Source organism: Copadichromis virginalis, linkage group LG3 (genome assembly GCF_057382275.1).
Source record: "Copadichromis virginalis isolate Kocher_CV1m ecotype Utaka linkage group LG3, C_Virginalis_male_GT1.1, whole genome shotgun sequence".
Taxonomy (NCBI): Eukaryota; Metazoa; Chordata; class Actinopteri; order Cichliformes; family Cichlidae; genus Copadichromis; species Copadichromis virginalis.
In genome coordinates, this window is record NC_140620.1 from 9,140,284 (window position 1) to 9,158,009 (window position 17,726).

At 39.4% G+C, this 17,726-nt stretch overlaps 1 protein-coding gene across 1 annotated transcript in view; it reads right to left on the reverse strand.

Moving 5' to 3' along the window:
• LOC146712613 (V-set domain containing T-cell activation inhibitor 1-like) overlaps positions 1-17,726 on the reverse strand; it is a 47,448-nt gene that overhangs the window by 12,145 nt on the left and 17,577 nt on the right. The gene's annotated exons all lie outside the window — the stretch shown is intronic.

The following is a 17,726-nucleotide window of genomic DNA, read 5'->3' on the forward strand; positions in this document are numbered from 1 at the left end:
AAGGTACTTTACTGTGCATTTTACAGTAATGTTCTGTTCTTGTAGAATATCATTAAAGTTACGTAAATAGACTTTGACTTCACATTTTGAATGTAAATTAACGTTAAATCACTGTAATGTAATACAACATAATTGTCATGAGTATTAAATGTATCTGTCTGTACATATGCATATTTAGATTGTTAAAATACATTCACAAATGTATCATGATCTCACAAATATCTGTCCGTTATTTGAAAGATTGAACTGTTGAATTCAAATGTAATGCTATGGGAAAGTGTATAACATGATTCCTATAAGCTTGTGTTACATCACATAAGTATTATTATCATTGCTGGTTAGGCCGTTCGTGGCTCAAGAGTTGGCAGTTTGCCTTGTGATCAGAAGATTGCTGGTTCGCGACCCGGCTCGGACACCCTCCGTCGTTGTGTCCGTGGTCAAGACTCTTCACCTACCGCCTACTAGTGATGGCCAAAGGGGCCGATGGTGCGATATGGCAGCCTCGCCTCTGTCAGTCTGTCCCAGGGCATGCAATCAATTATTATTCAAACCAACTGTTAACTGTATATTTCTGTACATTTACGTATTATGATTGTTGTTTATAGGTAATTTCATAGTTTGATCACGTAAAAATGTTCCTAATTTAATGTCTAAAAGCACTTGGAAAAGGCAGAATCCCATGTCAAATTAGCGCAACAAACTGTATTTTCATTACTGAAAATAACCGTATTTTTATGGGACAGTTATTTTCTGTTATTTTACGGTCGCATTTTGGCGCCCCAGCAGCCGGAATATTACCGTTTTTTTAAGATGTTTTTTCCCCTATTTATAGATGATTTCATTGTTTAATCACATTAACATGTTCCTGATTTAATGTTTAGCGGCACTTGAAAAAGGCGAGATCCCATGTCAAATTAGCGCAACTAATTGTATTTTCATTACTGGAAATAACCGTATTTTTATGCGGGAGTTATTTTCTGTTATTTCACGGTCGTATTTTGGCGCCCCAGCTGCCGGAATATTACTGTTGTTTTAGGATGTTTTTTTTAACAGTGTACTGGGGGATTCCCATGATGCACTGAATGTTTCTTCGTCACTCACTCTGTGTTTAGACACCTCTCTGCATTGAATCATTAGTAATTATTATTCCCTGGCTCTCTTCCCCAGCGTGTCTTTTGTCCTGTCCACGTCCCCTCACCTCAGCCGGCCTCTCAGATGGCTGCGCGTGGTTCTTTTCCTGTCACCAAACTGCTTGCTTAAGGGGGGTAGGGGGTGCACTGCAGGACACTTGGAGCATTGTTCTTTCAGTTACAGCCCCTTGATTATTTAATTTGATCAAGAAAGAAATTAATATTAAAGAGAATTTAAAGCAGTATGAAGGCCCTTGGATAAAACGTCTGCACACATGAGGCTGAGGTACTAGGAGTTATAGGACAATTAGTGTAATAATGACAATATAAGTGAGTGTAGATTGTTCTCAACAATCTACACTCACTGCTCGTGTTGTTAGGTACACCTTGTTAGCACTGGGTTGGCCCACTTTTAACTTCAGAACTGTCTTAATCCTTCAAGGCATAAATGCAACATGGTGCTGGAAACCTTCCTCTGACATTTTCTTTTATGAAGATATTGGTGATGAGACTTTGTAGAAAGCAGGGAGTAGATCATGTCTCACACCTGTCTCCTGTTTCTCACCTGCAGCTCCACCACTCAATGCTGGCGAGAGGCGGTTTGCTCCACCTACGTCTCTTCTGGTATTTTTGATTTTGGGTCTTCTCTCATATTTCTGTTTCTCTGTTTAATCTTGATGATGCTGTAAACACTGACCTCTGACCTGAAACTCCTGCCTCTGAGTTTAAACAGAAACTTATTTGATGTTTTCATTCATTTGGTTTTTATTTTGCTTTGGGATTTTTTTTTCATATAACAGCTTTCATTTAATGTGTGATGTGACATTTTTCACTTACAGCTAAATACACAAACACTCACTGTGGCTGTGAGGATAAGTGATTATGCTGAGATTACATGTAAAGGGTGGAAACTGTTTTCTTTTTGTGGTTTGTCTTTAAAGATAATCACAGTGGTTGATTCACCGCAGTTTTCCTCTTATATCGACAGTTTTCATGGGTCATGTTTTAAGGGAGGTACTTGTTTAGCATGTTTGTACTCACAGGCAGGACTCACAGTAGTTTCACTGACTTTTATGATGAAAACAGGACGATAACTAAACACCTCTGTCAGTAAACAAGATCCAATCAGAAGTGCAGTAAGTTTAAAGTACACATGTGATCTGCCCCCACCAAACGGTGCAGCTCTTTTGGCAAACAGTGAAACTGTTTCTCATCCACTATCACCAAAACTAAATGACACTGTTGTCAAAAGACTCTGCACACGTTCACGAACAGACTGAATTTACTCCACTAACAGTACAGACCAATGTTAGCCAATCAAATCAGTGTTTGTGGAGCATCAAATATCACTGCAGCAACTAGCGTGTTGCACATGAACACAGTCAGTAACAGGCAACTAGCATGGCTAACATTAATGCTAACTAGAAAGATTTGCATTTCCTGCGAAAATGCAGTGTGGATGCTTTAAAGCTGAAGCTGTATGCAAAAAGTAGCTGAAAAAGCTGAAAAGTTGCAGAAATTGTAAAAACTTTGCAGAAGCAAAGGAACTTTGCTAAAATGGAATAACTTAGCAGAACTGCAATATCTTAGAGGAAACATAATACTTGGCAGAAATACAATAGCAGAGCAGAACTTAGCAGAAATATTGTAACTTACCAGAAACATGATAACTTCTCAAAAATACAAGAATTTAGGAGAAATAGTATAAGATAACAGAAAGAATATATTTAGCCAAAAATACTTAAGCATTACAGAAACACTATGATTTAGAAAAATAGTACAACAGAGCAGAAATACTGTGATTTACCAGAGACACTGTGATGAACTATGAATATTGTAATTTTAAATCAATACTATGTTTTAGCACAAATACTATAATTTGACAGAAATACTATATTTAGCACAAATCTTATAAAATAGCAGAAATAGTATGATTTAGCACAATAGTAATAACTTAAACAGAAAAATTGGAAAAGCAAAATGGACAGCTGAAAAAATGCTGAACATGCTGAGGGTCCCTCAAATATACTTGTTAAATGAAAAAAATTGGCAAAAAAAAAAATATAACAGCCACACAATCACAAATATGGACACATATGGAAACACACATGCACAGAGAGAGACACACACAAGATCCAATTCAGTCAACCAGTCTAAATATATTGAATTTGAATCTTACAATGAGATCATCCCATAAAAAGGCTTTCTCTCTCTCTCTCTCTCTCTCTCTCTCTCTCTCTCTCTCTCTCTCTCTCTCTCTCTCTCTCACACACACACACACACACACACACACACACACACACACACACACACACACACAGAGAAGTAAGTTTCTAGCTCAGTCAAGCAGCCTTGGAGCTGCTGAATTTGAATCCACCAATCAGAGAGCCTGTGCACTTTTTCCCGCCAAAACAGGTGCATGCAGCACAGAGAGACACAGGATTTTTGCAGTCTATTTCTCATAATGACGACTCCCCTCAAACAAATGACCATAATTTCCTAACCGTAGGGGCTAGAACGGTCATTCTTACACCGTTTTGTTCAGAAGAGATGGGGGAATCTTAAAGTGTTGACAATTTATCATTAAAATATGAATTATTAAAGATAATTGACTTCTAATGCACCATAACTGAGTAGAGCAAAGCAAAAACTGCCTTGACTTGCCCTCAAACAACGCTTTCTAACTCTAAATCTATTTGGAGTATCAATATCATTCTTTCACCGTAAGAGACAGCAGGCTTTGGTGAACAATCATGGAAATTTTCAGGTCTCTGTGGAAATCCATTAGAAAGATATGACGAGAGAAAAAAGTGGTTCATTTCCAGAGTTTGAAATCTGAAGAAATCTGAGCGAAGGACGAATTTCCTACCCTCAAACAAGTCTAACTCATTTCAGAACGGTAATAGGTGAGAAAATAATTCTTGAATTGTGAGCGTCAAGAGTGTCTGAAGATATACTGGGACAAGCCTTATGTCTTAACTTTGCTTCGTTGAGGAGATATGACGATTCGAATATGCCTCTCATTACAGAAATCAAGCGGTGATTTTGAACAAGCTCTCCATTGACTTTCTATGGAGAGTTTTGCGACTTTGTGTTGGTCTGAGGAGATTTGCCAAAATTCTATAAATCCCACAACAATGATAGTGACATTTTCGGAAACCCAGCAAAAATACCTACGTTTTGATGTATAATTTGTGGAAGTTGAGTGAAGATTGAGCAAGTAGCAAGAAGTTGTTCGGACATGAAGAGAAGACTGCAAAACCTTCAGTGGCACACTGGAAGCCAAGTGCATAGCAACCATAACAACGCATGTATTTTGTGAAAAATCACAATTTTGCAACTGAAAACTTTAAGAGGCATAAAGGTAAAACGGTAAAAGATTTGAAAAAGCTGAATCATACCTGAATAGCCCAATAATTTGAGAACATTTTAAAGTTTGAATGGTTGTTCTACGTGAAAATATGAGGAAGTAGTTAAGTTTCAGAAACAAGCAAATTTTAGCAGAATTGCAGAAGTTTCCCATTCATTTCAATGGGACAAATTAAGCTTAATATTTTAAAAAGTATAATAGTGAAAAATACCAAAAGACATAGCAGGAATTAGCAGAAATAGCAGAATATTTTAAAATTTGAACGGTGAAAATCGGCTGAAAATTGTGGAAGTAGTTAAGTGCCAAAAAGTGTACGGAAGTCCCAAGAGGAACTCAATAGTGTGGATGCTTAAGCATCCACACAATGAAAGCATGGCTAGCGTGTGTCGTCACTGGGCATGCTTGCTATGCTATAAACTGATGCTATGCTAGAGCGTTAATGGTTCCTTTAGTCCATGATTTAGAGCAGGGGTGTCACACTGACTTTACATGTCAGACCACATGCAGTAATTACATTTATAAATGGCTTTAAACGCACATTCAGCCTGTGAGACTCATTGATACTCAGTCAGACTCTGAGCCGTGGCTCTGCCCATATGGAAAAGATCTATATAAATCTCATAAAGTTTGTATCTGTCTTGTGTGAAACTTGTATGAAAAGCATATAAGAGTGAAAACAGATATAAGATCCCTTGAAAAATTATATAAATGAAATGTGCCTTATAGATATGAAGTAGGCCAAATCTGATGCAAGTCTTTTATAAGTTTTTCTAATGTTTTTCCATATGGGTGTGCTACATGCTCACATTTCTGCATCTCTGTATTTCAAAGACACTTTGTATTAACTTTATTTAATCTAATATTCAACTCTGAACTCTAACTTTAGTCTTTTTAACAGAGGCTATTTTTTAAAACTTGCTGTCCTTCTTTAGCATAATGGTGTGACCCAGTCTGTCTTAGCATGTGATTGGCTGCATGGTCCCACCTCTGTCTGCATGGGGACCAGCAGGGCTGAAGATTCAGCTCCACATTAATCATTAATAATAACTGACATATGAACGTGTATCAGGGCCTGATGTGGCCCGCTGGCCGTATGTTGGACACCCCTGCTTTAGCTGCTGAGTCACGGCTGAACGAGCACAAACAGAATCATGCTCAGACTTGTTTCTCACTACTCTCTGTAAAAAAAAGAAAGAAAACAAACCCACTCATGATCGTCAGAGTGTACATTTGATTTATTTGATGATTCTGTCGACATGAACAATAGAAAAGCAGCTGCTTAAATCCTTTTGCTGCACAGATGATAACGTCTCACGTGCAGTCTGGGAGTGACGGCGATTTCACTCTCAACATTATTCACATTATTTCACAGAAAGACGTTCAGTCGTTATGCAAATGTTGTATTTACAGGGTCTCTGCAGTCAGCTGAGACTGTAGAGAGCACTGGTGTGGTGGGAGCAGCGATGTGTGTGTGTGCACTGCACAGAGTGACTGTGGGGATGAAGGAGCTGCTCCGTGGCTGTAACAGTCAGCAGGAGGTGGAGGTGCTGTCCCCCAATGAAGACAAATAAAGCTTTAGAATTGAACAGCTCGCTTGGTTTGCACAGTATCTGTGAGAGTTGTATCATATGCACTTTACAATCACAGCGACTCAATGATGTAGAATATGAACCAACAGGCCACATGCTGACTCTGAAACAAAGTGCCATTAGAGCTGATCCAGAGCAGGCAGCTTCAACGCTGACTCAGCAGCAGTGAGCCTGATATTTCTTTGTAGCATAGCTCGAGTGCTGCTTTGTTGTGTGGATGCTTTAAGCATCCACACTCTTGAGTTCCTCTTGGGACTCCCGTACACTTTTTGGCACTTAACTACTTCCACAATTTTCAGCCGATTTTCACCGTTCAAATTTTAAAATATTCTGCTATTTCTGCTAATTCCTGCTATGTCTTTTGGTATTTTTCACTATTATACTTTTTAAAATATTAAGCTTAATTTGTCCCATTGAAATGAATGGGAAACTTCTGCAATTCTGCTAAAATTTGCTTGTTTCTGAAACTTAACTACTTCCTCATATTTTCACGTAGAACAACCATTCAAACTTTAAAATGTTCTCAAATTATTGGGCTATTCAGGTATGATTCAGCTTTTTCAAATCTTTTACCGTTTTACTTTTATGCCTCTTAAAGTTTTCAGTTGCAAAATTGTGATTTTTCACAAAATACATGCGTTGTTATGGTTGCTATGCACTTGGCTTCCAGTGTGCCACTGAAGGTTTTGCAGTCTTCTCTTCATGTCCGAACAACTTCTTGCTACTTGCTCAATCTTCACTCAACTTCCACAAATTATACATCAAAACATAGGTATTTTTGCTGGGTTTCCGAAAATGTCACTATCATTGTTGCGGTATTCATAGAACTTTCGCAAATTTCCTCAGACCAACACAATGTCGGAAAACTCTCCATATAAAGTCAATGGAGAGTTTGTTCAAAATCACCGCTGCATTTCTGTAATGAGAGGCATATTCGAATCGTCATATCTCCTTAACGAAGCAAAGTTAAGACATGAGGCTTGTCCCGGTATATCTTCAGACACTCGTGACGCTCACAATTCAAGAATTTCTTTCTCACGTATTACCGTTCTGAAATGAGTTGGACTTGTTTGAGGGTAGAAAATTCGTCCGTCGCTCAGATTTCTTCAGATTTCAAACCCTGGAAATGAACCACTTTTTTCTCTCGTCATAACTTTTTGTTGGATTTCCACAGAGACCTGAAAATTTCCATGACTGTTCACCAAAGCCTGCTGTCTCTTACGGTGAAAGAATGATATCGATACTCCAAATAGATTTCGAGTTACAAAGCGTTGTTTGAGGGCAAGTCAAGCCAGTTTTTGCTTCGCTCTACTCAGTTATGGTGCATTAGAAGTCAAATATCTTTAATAATTCACATTTTAATGATAAATTGTCAACACTGGAAGATTCCCCCATCTCTTCTGAACAAAACGGTGTAAGAATGACCGCTCTAGCCCCTACGGTTAGGAAATTATGGTCATTTGTTTGAGGGGAGTCGTCACTATGAGAAATAGGCTGCAATAATCCTGTGCCTCTCTGTGCTGCGTGTGTAAATAGATGCACCTGTTTTGGCGGGAAAAAGTACACAGGCTCTCTGATTGGTGGATTCAAATTCAGCAGCTCCCAGGCTGACCTAGAAACTTACTTCTCTCTCCCTGTGCATTTTTTTGCTGATTTTTTCATTTAACAAGTATATTTGAGGGACCCTCAGCATGTTCAGCATTTTTTCAGCTGTCCATTTTGCTTTTCCAATTTTTCTGTTTAACTTATTACTATTGTGCTAAATCATACTATTTCTGCTATTTTATAAGATTTGTGCAAAATATAGTATTTCTGATTATTTATAGTTTTTCTACTAAATCATAGTACAGTATTTCTGCTTTTTATAGGATTTGTGCTAAAACATAGTATTTCTACTAAATGTAGTATTTATGCTTAATCATACTATTTCTGCTTTTCATAGAATTTGTGCCTAATATAGTATTTCTGCTAAATTACAGTATTTATGCTTTTTATACTATTTGTGCTAAAACATAGTATTTCTACTAAATGTAGTATTTATGCTTAATCATACTATTTCTGCTTTTTATAGGATTTGTGCTTAATATAGTATTTCTGCTAAATTATAGTATTTCTGCTTTTTATAGTATTTGTGCTAAAACATAGTATTTCTACTAAATGTAGTGTTTATGCTTAATCATACTATTTCTGCTTTTTATAGGATTTGTGCTTAATATAGTATTTCTGCTAAATTATAGTATTTCTGCTTTTTATAGTATTTGTGCTAAAACATAGTATTTCTACTAAATATAGTATTTATGCTTAATCATAGTATTTCTATATATTTCTGCCAGGTCCCCAGGCAGCCAATCCTCTGTGAGGACTGAGACATTCAAATTTTCAAATCAGGGCCTGCACGGCTTCCCAGCCAATCATATATGTGTCCTGAGGCATTCAAATTTGCATATTGGGGCCTTCATGGCTTCTAAGCCAGCCAATCATATCTGAGGGCTGAGGAATTCAAATCCACAAATCAGGGCCTGCACGGCTTCCCAGCCAGCCAATCATATATGTGGTCTGAGGCATTCAAATTTGCATATTGGGGAATTCGTGGCTTCTAAGTCAACAAGTCATCCATGTCATGTATCTCTAAAAATTCATATTTTAATGATAAATTGTCAACACTTGAAGATTCCCCCATCTCTTCTGAACAAAACGGTGTAAGAATGACCGCTCTAGGCCCTACCGTTAGGAAATTATGGTCATTTGTTTGAGGGGAGTCGTCATTATGAGAAATAGACTGCAATCCGGTTGTTCAGTGATGACGCGACGAATCCTACTTCCGGGTCTAAAGTAGTCTGCGTTTAATATGGCATTTGTGTTGTTAGCTGGTGAACTCTGGAGTGGACCATCACCTCACTACCTGGATCCTGGACTACCTCACCGACCGACCACAGTATGTGAGGACTCAGGGCTGTGTGTCGGACAGGGTCGTCTGCAGTACGGGGGCCCCACAGGGAACGGTTCTGGCTCCGTTCCTCTTCACCATCTACACTGCAGACTTCTCCCACAATTCCACCCAGTGCTTCCTGCAGAAGTTCTCTGATGACTCTGCAATAGTCGGCCTCATCACTGATGGGGACGACAAGGAGTACAGAGGTCTGACCCAAGACTTTGTGGACTGGTGCCAGCTGAACTACCTCCAGATCAACGCCAGTAAAACCAAGGAACTGGTGGTAGACTTCCGCAGGCACAAGCATTCTCCACTGCAACCACTGAACATCCAAGGTATGGACATTGAGGCTGTGGACAGCTACAGGTACCTTGGTGTTCATCTGAACAATAGACTGGACTGGACTCATAACTCAGACGCCCTCTACAGGAAAGGGCAGAGCAGGCTGTACCTGCTGCGGAGACTCAGGTCGTTTGGAGTGGAGGGCCCACTCCTGAAGAAATTCTATGACTCTGTTGTGGCTTCTGCTATCTTTTATGGCGTGGTCTGCTGGGGCGGCAGCATCTCTGCTGGGGACAGGAAGAGACTGAACAGGGTGATCCGAAGGGCCAGCTCTGTTCTAGGATGCCCTCTGGACCCAGTGGAGGTGGTGAGTGACAGGAGAACGGCGGCTAAGCTGTCATCCCTGATGGACAACATCTCCCACCCCATGCAGCAGACTGTGACAGCACTGAGCAGCTCCTTCAGTGGGAGACTGCGGCACCCACGGTGTGGGACGGAGAGATTTCGCAGGTCTTTCCTCCCCACTGCTGTCAGACTCCATAATAAAGACTTTAACTGATCAAGCACACACATCCATACATATGCAATAATACTAAGTGCAATAATCCTTTCTGTCATCGTTGTATTTTTACTCAGTTGTATATAGTATTTGTATTTGTATTCTATTTTTATCTTATTGTATATTTATTTTATTTTATTCTACTGTATATAGTATTTTATTTTATTCTATTCTGTACAGTTGTGTACTGTATTTATTCTTATTGTATTCTAATTTTTGCCTCATAACTTTTGCACTGTCCATTTCCTGCTGTGACAAAACAAATTTCCCACGTGTGGGACTAATAAAGGTTATCTTATCTTATCTTATCTTAACATGTTTAATGTTATGTATTTTCTTCTATTTGAGCTCAAAAAGCTCCTAAAACAGTCAGCGATCACTGTTGACCTCCCTCGGCTTTTATTACCGCTAATCATTTATTTAAGCTCAGTTTTTAAAACCTTAGGATGTAACTACAGCCCAGCCCATGCAGCAGTATATGAATGACTAACCTCGTATTGTGGATGGATTATCTCAGTTGTTCTCCTGGCTGAAGTTTGGTCCGTTTACAGCATCCTGCCATGCAATTACATTTGTTCCTGACCACCGAGAACACTCACGGTAACTTTTATCAAGTGGAAAAAAAGTTAGCTTGTTTATATTATGCTAACATAGCTGTGTCGCTAGCGGTCACGTAGCACATCATTATATACCAGCTAGCCAAACTTCAGTAACCCTACAAACGTCACTGCTGTTTAGTTTCCTGTCTTCATTTATGCTGGAAGTGATAACAGAGCTGTACGTTTTAATTTGTTTCCAAAACCCCGCAGTCAGGACATGCTATATTGTATTTAGATAGAAGCTAGCGAGCTAACTCCCTGCTAACTTCTAACTCCGTTAAATGTCATAAATTCTGTTTTCATGGATGCCTGGATGTTAAACTCAATTGTTACACCTGGTAGAGCAGAACGCTGATCATTTTATTAAAGATGAAAGACTTTAGACAGTTTTTCAACTCACAGTAATGCCATACTGATCGTTTGATATATGGACCTGCAGCGGAGTTTAGACCCAGACACGGCTAGTGACGTCAGACTGAACAACCGGATAATCCTGTGTCTCTCTGTGCTGCGTGTGTAAATAGATGCACCTGTTTTGGCGGGAAAAAGTGCACAGGCTCTCTGATTGGTGGATTCAAATTCAGCAGCTCCCAGGCTGACTGAGCTAGAAACTTACTTCTCTCTCCCTGTGTGTGTGTGTGTGTGTGTGTGTGTGTGTGTGTGTGTGTGTGTGTGTGTGTGTGACAGAGAGAGAGAGAGAGAGAGAGAGAGAGAGAGAGAGAGAGAGAGAGAGAGAGAAGGCCTTTTAATGGGATGATCTCATTCTAAGATTCAAATTCAATATATTTAGACTGGTTGACTGAATTGGATCTTGTGTGTGTGTCTCTCTGTGCATGTGTGTTTCCTTATGTATACATATTTCTGATTGTGTGGCTGTTATATATTTTTTTTGCTGATTTTTTTCATTTAACAAGTATATTTGAGGGACCCTCAGCATGTTCAGCATTTCTTCAGCTGTCCATTTTGCTTTTCCAATTTTTCTGTTTAACTTATTACTATTGTGCTAAATCATACTGTTTCTGCTATTTTATAAGATTTGTGCTTATTAATATACTATTTCTGCTTTTAATAGGATTTGTGCTTAATATACTATTTCTGCTTTTTATAGGATTTGTGCTTAATATAGTATTTCTGCTAAATGTAGTATTTATGCTTAATCATACTATTTCTATATATTTCTGCCAGGCAGCCAATCCTCTGTGCGGACTCAGACACATATCACATATCAGGGCCTGCACGGCTTCCCAGCCAGCCAATCATGTCTGAGGTCTTCCGTTTCCTCTCTCGTCATATCTCAGCGACGGTTGTACAAAGAGCAATGAAAATCGCAGTCAAAGTACACCAAAGTCCGCTGATTCACCCAGTACAAGAATTATGCCTCTAGTCCACCTAGTTTTTGAGTTACACAACGTTTTGTAACTCCAAAAAACGGCGTTTTTCGCCTCTCACCGGGATCTAATTCTGACTGCTCATCACCCTGTTTTTCAAAATGGCTCCTCTCTTTCCCAGTGGCGCAGTTGGTAATGACACGGGTCTGCAAGCCAAAGATCGTGGGTTCGATTCCACCTTGGTCAACATGTTTTTTTCCCTACAAATTAATACACTGTCACAGACCAGTAATTCAAATTCATCATTTATTACAATTCTGCAAACTTTTATGATTTTACCAGCTTTTCTAATATGGACCTCACATTCTTAACACTCCATGGCACAAATACTCTTCCCTTTAGGCTCTGTGTATGTGTGTGTGTGTATCAATATTTCTCCCATTTTAAAGTATTACTCCTCCATATTTGTATTTCTGTTAAATCAAAGTACTTTTACTACATCTTAGTACTTCTGCTCAATCATAGTATTTCTGCTAAATCATTGTTATTATGCTATATTGTAGTATTTCTGCTCAATCATACTATTTCTACTATATTATATTTTTCTTTCTAAATATAGCATTTCTGCTATATAATTGTATTTCTGCTATGTTATAATATTTGTGCTAAACCAGAGTATTTGTGCTGTATCATAGTATTTCTGCCAAATTATAATATTTGTGCTAAAACATAGTCTTAATTTAAAATTACAATATTCATAGTTCATCACAGTGTCTCTGGTAAATCACAGTATTTCTGCTATGTTGTACTATTTTTCTAAATCATAGTGTTTCTGTAATGCTTAAGTATTTTTGTCTAAATATATTCTTTCTGTTATCTTATACTATTTCTCCTAAATTCTTGTATTTTTGAGAAGTTATGTTTCTGGTAAGTTACAATATTTCTGCTAAGCTATTGTATTTCTGCCAAGTATTATGTTTCCTCTAAGATATTGCAGTTCTGCTAAGTTATTCCATTTTAGCAAAGTTCCTTTGCTTCTGCAAAGTTTTTACAATTTCTGCAACTTTTCAGCTTTTTCAGCTACTTTTTGCATACAGCTTCAGCTTTAAAGCATCCACACTGCATTTTCGCAGGAAATGCAAATTTTTCTAGTTTCCTTTGCTTTCTATCTGTAGCGTCGTGACTGTATGACAACTATCCTGTGATGCACCGTGAAACAGCAAGCGCCGTACGAAACAGACTCAAACACTTAGCCGTCTGTGTTTAACTTTACAAATCGTTCTCTTCTGTGCAGCTTCGCTACTTTCAAGAAACACTGTGTTTGTTCTCAGTAAGTCTTTTAAAATGTACTCTCTAAAACACACACGCACACGCACACACACACACACACGCACACACACACACACACACACGCACGCATGCACACACACACGCGCACACACACACACGCACGCACGCACACGCACGCACGCACGCACGCACACGCACACACACGCACACACGCATGAACACGCACACACACGCACACACACGCACGCATGCACACACGCACACACGCGCGCGCACGCAAAACAAACCAAAGAAATCTATTTTCAGACTGAAGTGTTTATGCTTTCAGTCCTTGTAGCTGCTGATACTTAACACATGAGTGTTGTCTGAAGAAGAGGACTGTTGCCATGGTAATCCCTGCATGAATGGATGCTCTTAGCCTCGTTTTGTTATTATTTTTCTCTAATTCTCAGAATTTTCCCCAAGTCTGAAAATAACACACCAGGACATAATCACTTTCATGTTTTAGCAAATAAACTGTCTCTAATCTTACGGCAGTTTGGTTTTAATGGCGAGAGAAAGAAAACTTGCGGAAAAAAACAGGTGAAAGTTTCAAAGCGTTGACTTGTTTGTGAGCAAACCCACAGACTGAGCAGGTCTAATGATGATGTCCCTCTGTGTAAGTCATCGTCTGTTCTTCAATGTAGAAAAGCTTTTTTACAGTTTTTTACAGACGCTAGGACACATTTCTCAATACTTAGGTCACGTTTGCAAAACTCCTCACACAGTGAGCACAACAGAAGTCTATGTGGGCTAAACTGAGGACCAGTTATCATTGTTTTGGCACAAAATGCATTCAATGACTACATCTCTCAAATTTCATGAATTATCTTCTCACTCAGACACAACAACTGCCAAAAACCTTTGTACGGACAGGACATTTTGCATGTGCTTACATACTGTTTTCAAAACTGTTAACCTTATGGTCAAAACAATAACATAATGCAAAACTGAATAAGACAGCAAAATTCAACAGCAATATTTTATTGAAACATATTTTAAATCTAAAAATGCAGTTTGACCAGCCACAGCTGATTCTCATTGTAGATGAACATCTACAAAGGTGTTACTCCTTCAATTTCATTACAAAAGGAGACAACTGCTGAATAGGTTTTGTGACGTAAACATGGACCAGTGTGTCACCATCCACTGATATGTGTATCAGTGGATGGTGTGTATATAAATACTTGTATTTTGGGATTTCGTAGTGCAAGAAAATAAAAATACATAAACAAATATTACCGAAGTCTGCATGATGTCTGATTCATTCCAGTAACATATATTGAAATTATGAACAGAGATGTGTCCTTGTTTTACACAGGAAAACACTGTGTAATGCTACATGTTGTTAGTGTTTTTTAGGTCATTGTTTTGTGGGTGACAAAGTGTGTTTGTCGGCTGTCAACCTTTGCTAGTGTTCTGGAGGAATGTGTTTATTTGAGACCTGAATGAAGTGTTTTGGTAGTTGTAGTGCATTTTGAATGTGAAATGAACTGCTTTGCCAAGCTGAGGGTCAGTTAGGAGAATTGTGTGAAGAGTTTTGCAAAAGTGACCTAAGTATTGAGACATGTGTCCTAGCGTCTGTAAAAAACTGTAAAAGCTGCCTTCGGCTTGTGTGCAGCCTGACACAGTGTTATCTCTGGGATTTCCCTCAGGTCTGCTGAAAGTGTCCTTAAAGTTGAATATTGTGACAAAGTGAATGTAACAGTGAGACTGAGCTGCTCCGTCTGTTTCTGCTGACTTCAGCTCCTTAAACATCCTGATTTATCAGCACTGCAGGGACACGAATGTTATAGAGACGCACACACAGAGCAGGAATGTGACTGAATATCACTAACAGGAAAAACACCTTCAGCCTCAAACATGCAGTCAGCTGCTGCACTGGCCTAATGACAGACGTGAGCTGAGCTCAGGGAGCAGCAGAGGGTGGAGGCTCATTTCATACGTCTTTAAACTCAGCAGTGTGAAATCCAAAGAGACTGACATGTGACAGAGAAAAGCATCAGTGCTGTCGGCTCCAGCCTCACTTTATAGTTTGCTTTTATTTCTCTGGATGATGCAGGGAGCCTGGCTCAGCAGCTGCTGTCATGTTGTAACCGTGTTCCTGTGACTGTACTGTGATAACTCTGTGACCATGTGATAGACTTACTGTTGATGCTGTCCTGTATTAAAGTGTTACTGCAGCCGACCTGTCTGTGTGTCACTGTCTGTTCCTCCAACCTGAGGACTGCAGCGTCTTCAGCAGCAGCTGTTTGCTGTTTGCACCATCCGCTCAGATATTCTTCAGTTTAAACGTCTTTATTTAATCTGTGCTTAATACTCAACAATGAGGCTACATCGAATGTTAAATGTCTTGTTATTCTCCTCAACTCAGAAACTACTAAAATATAATGAGACTCAAACTGGAGTGTTGTAAAAATTGTGTGTGTGTGGGGGGGGGGGGGGGGCTTTAGGCAGGCAGCAGCGACGGGGTGAATGAATGCAGCAGCCCAACCCACCAAGCTCTGAGTAACGCAGCTGGCCTCCAAGGCCCCATGTGTGTGTCCAAAAAAGCCAATCACTGCAGCGACAATCAGCACGTAGCACATGAACACAGTAACAGGAAGCTAGCATGGCTAATGCTAACTGCTAATGAAGGCACAGCTAGCATGTGTCGTCAGTGACCGGGCATGCTTGCTCTCCTATATATTGATGCTATGCTAGAGCGTTAACAGTTCCTGTTATCCATGATTCACACCAGGGGCGTCACACTGACTTTACATGGGGGGCGACAGACAGCCCCCTTTGACCTTAATGGGCCGGACCAGTGGAACTTCCTGTCACTGTGAAGGAGTCACATATTTAACTGTTTTTCTACATGATGAAGAAAAAGTCACAATGACAGAAATCTGTCAGCACGACTCTTTAAACTGTCAGAAATCAAATGACAGAAAAATAGCTCATAGCTCATCTTTAGTCTTAAAAACCTGAAGTTTCTATAGCATAAAGTGAAAAAAGAAGGTTTTCTGCCTTTAAAAGTTTATTGCTAAATTACTTTGTGTACTATGAATAAGTAAGGTTTGTATCTGCAAGAAAAGCTGTAAAACTATGAAAATTCAAAATGTCTGCTTGTGCTTGATTGTTGTGAGCAGCAGATCAAACAAGTTAAAATAATCAATTATAATCGGGCTGATTCTTATGTATCACCTTGCTACTCTCAACACGTGCCACATTCACACAAGCACTGTTTCTATGCTTTAAGTGCTTACTAACTACCATTCACACACATTCATACTGCGATGGATGCACCAGAGAAAACTTGGTGTTAATATCTTGCCCAAGAATATTTGGCATGCAGAGTAGGGGGAGCCAGGGATTGAACCACCAACCTTCCGATCAGTAGATGACCCGCTCTGAGCTACAGCCGTCCCCAATGTAATGTCTAATTATTATTGTAGAGGCTAAGCCTACGCTTGAAGCCACTGAGGTGGTCGTTAACGGGGATGACGCGATGTCACTGGTATGCATGAATTAAGTTCACAGTCCAATAAATCCAGCAGTATGTATCTTGTCCTTTTTGGTCTTTATTCCGTATCGACATAGCATAACAGCACAACGGTCACAAACTGTTTGCCTTCTCAATGACACACCTGACGCCGATTACGTGCGGCTACCTTAAATACCTTTACATTACATAATCAAAACAGAAAAAGGTGACCTCTAGTGACCACATAAGGTATTAACCCAAGAATGGCTCCTACACCCCGGCCCCTAATTGAAATGGCTATCAGACATGGCAATTCTAATCACAAAGAAAATAAGGAGCCACTAATACAGTCTACTTTAGACCTATACATTCACATAAATAAACATAAATAACACACTTTTAGATTACAGTCTCATGTAACGAGCAAAGTTTAGTTACAGGTCTTTCCAGAATATTAGTCTTTGTTTTTAAACGTGCAGATCGCACAAGTCCTTTTTTTGTCACGAATGGCTTCCAGAACTCTTCCAAGCGGCCAGGAACCACGCGGTGCAGAAGAATCCATTATAATTACTATATCTCCAGGTTTTAGATTCTTCTTCTTTTGGTTCCATTTTTGTCTCTCCTGTAACAAAGGCAGGTATTCACGTATCCATCGTTTCCAAAAAAGATCTGAGATGTACTGAACCTGTTTCCATCTTCTCTTCAGATACATATCCTGAGGGTCAAATAGTCCGGGTGGTAAAGATGGTTTTCCTTTCATCAGGAGGATGTGATTTGGTGTAAGTGGCTCTAGGTCTTTTGGATCATCAGAAAGCTTTGTGATGGGTCTGTCATTTAAAATTGCACACACACACACACACACACACACACACACACACACACACACATATACACAAAGTATAGTCTGTTCTGAAGGGACACATGGTGTGTAAAGCCAGTCTACTGTACACACACACACTGATTAAATCTGGTTTAAAAGGACACATGGTGTGTAAAGCCAGTTCACTGTACATATACTCACACATGCACTAAGTATAACCTTCTTAGAAAAGAAGGTGTATTATAAGACTGTGACTGATACATCATTATAGTAAAATTGAATAAATTTGCTTAGGCTGCTGCCCCTGCGACCCGGCCTCGGA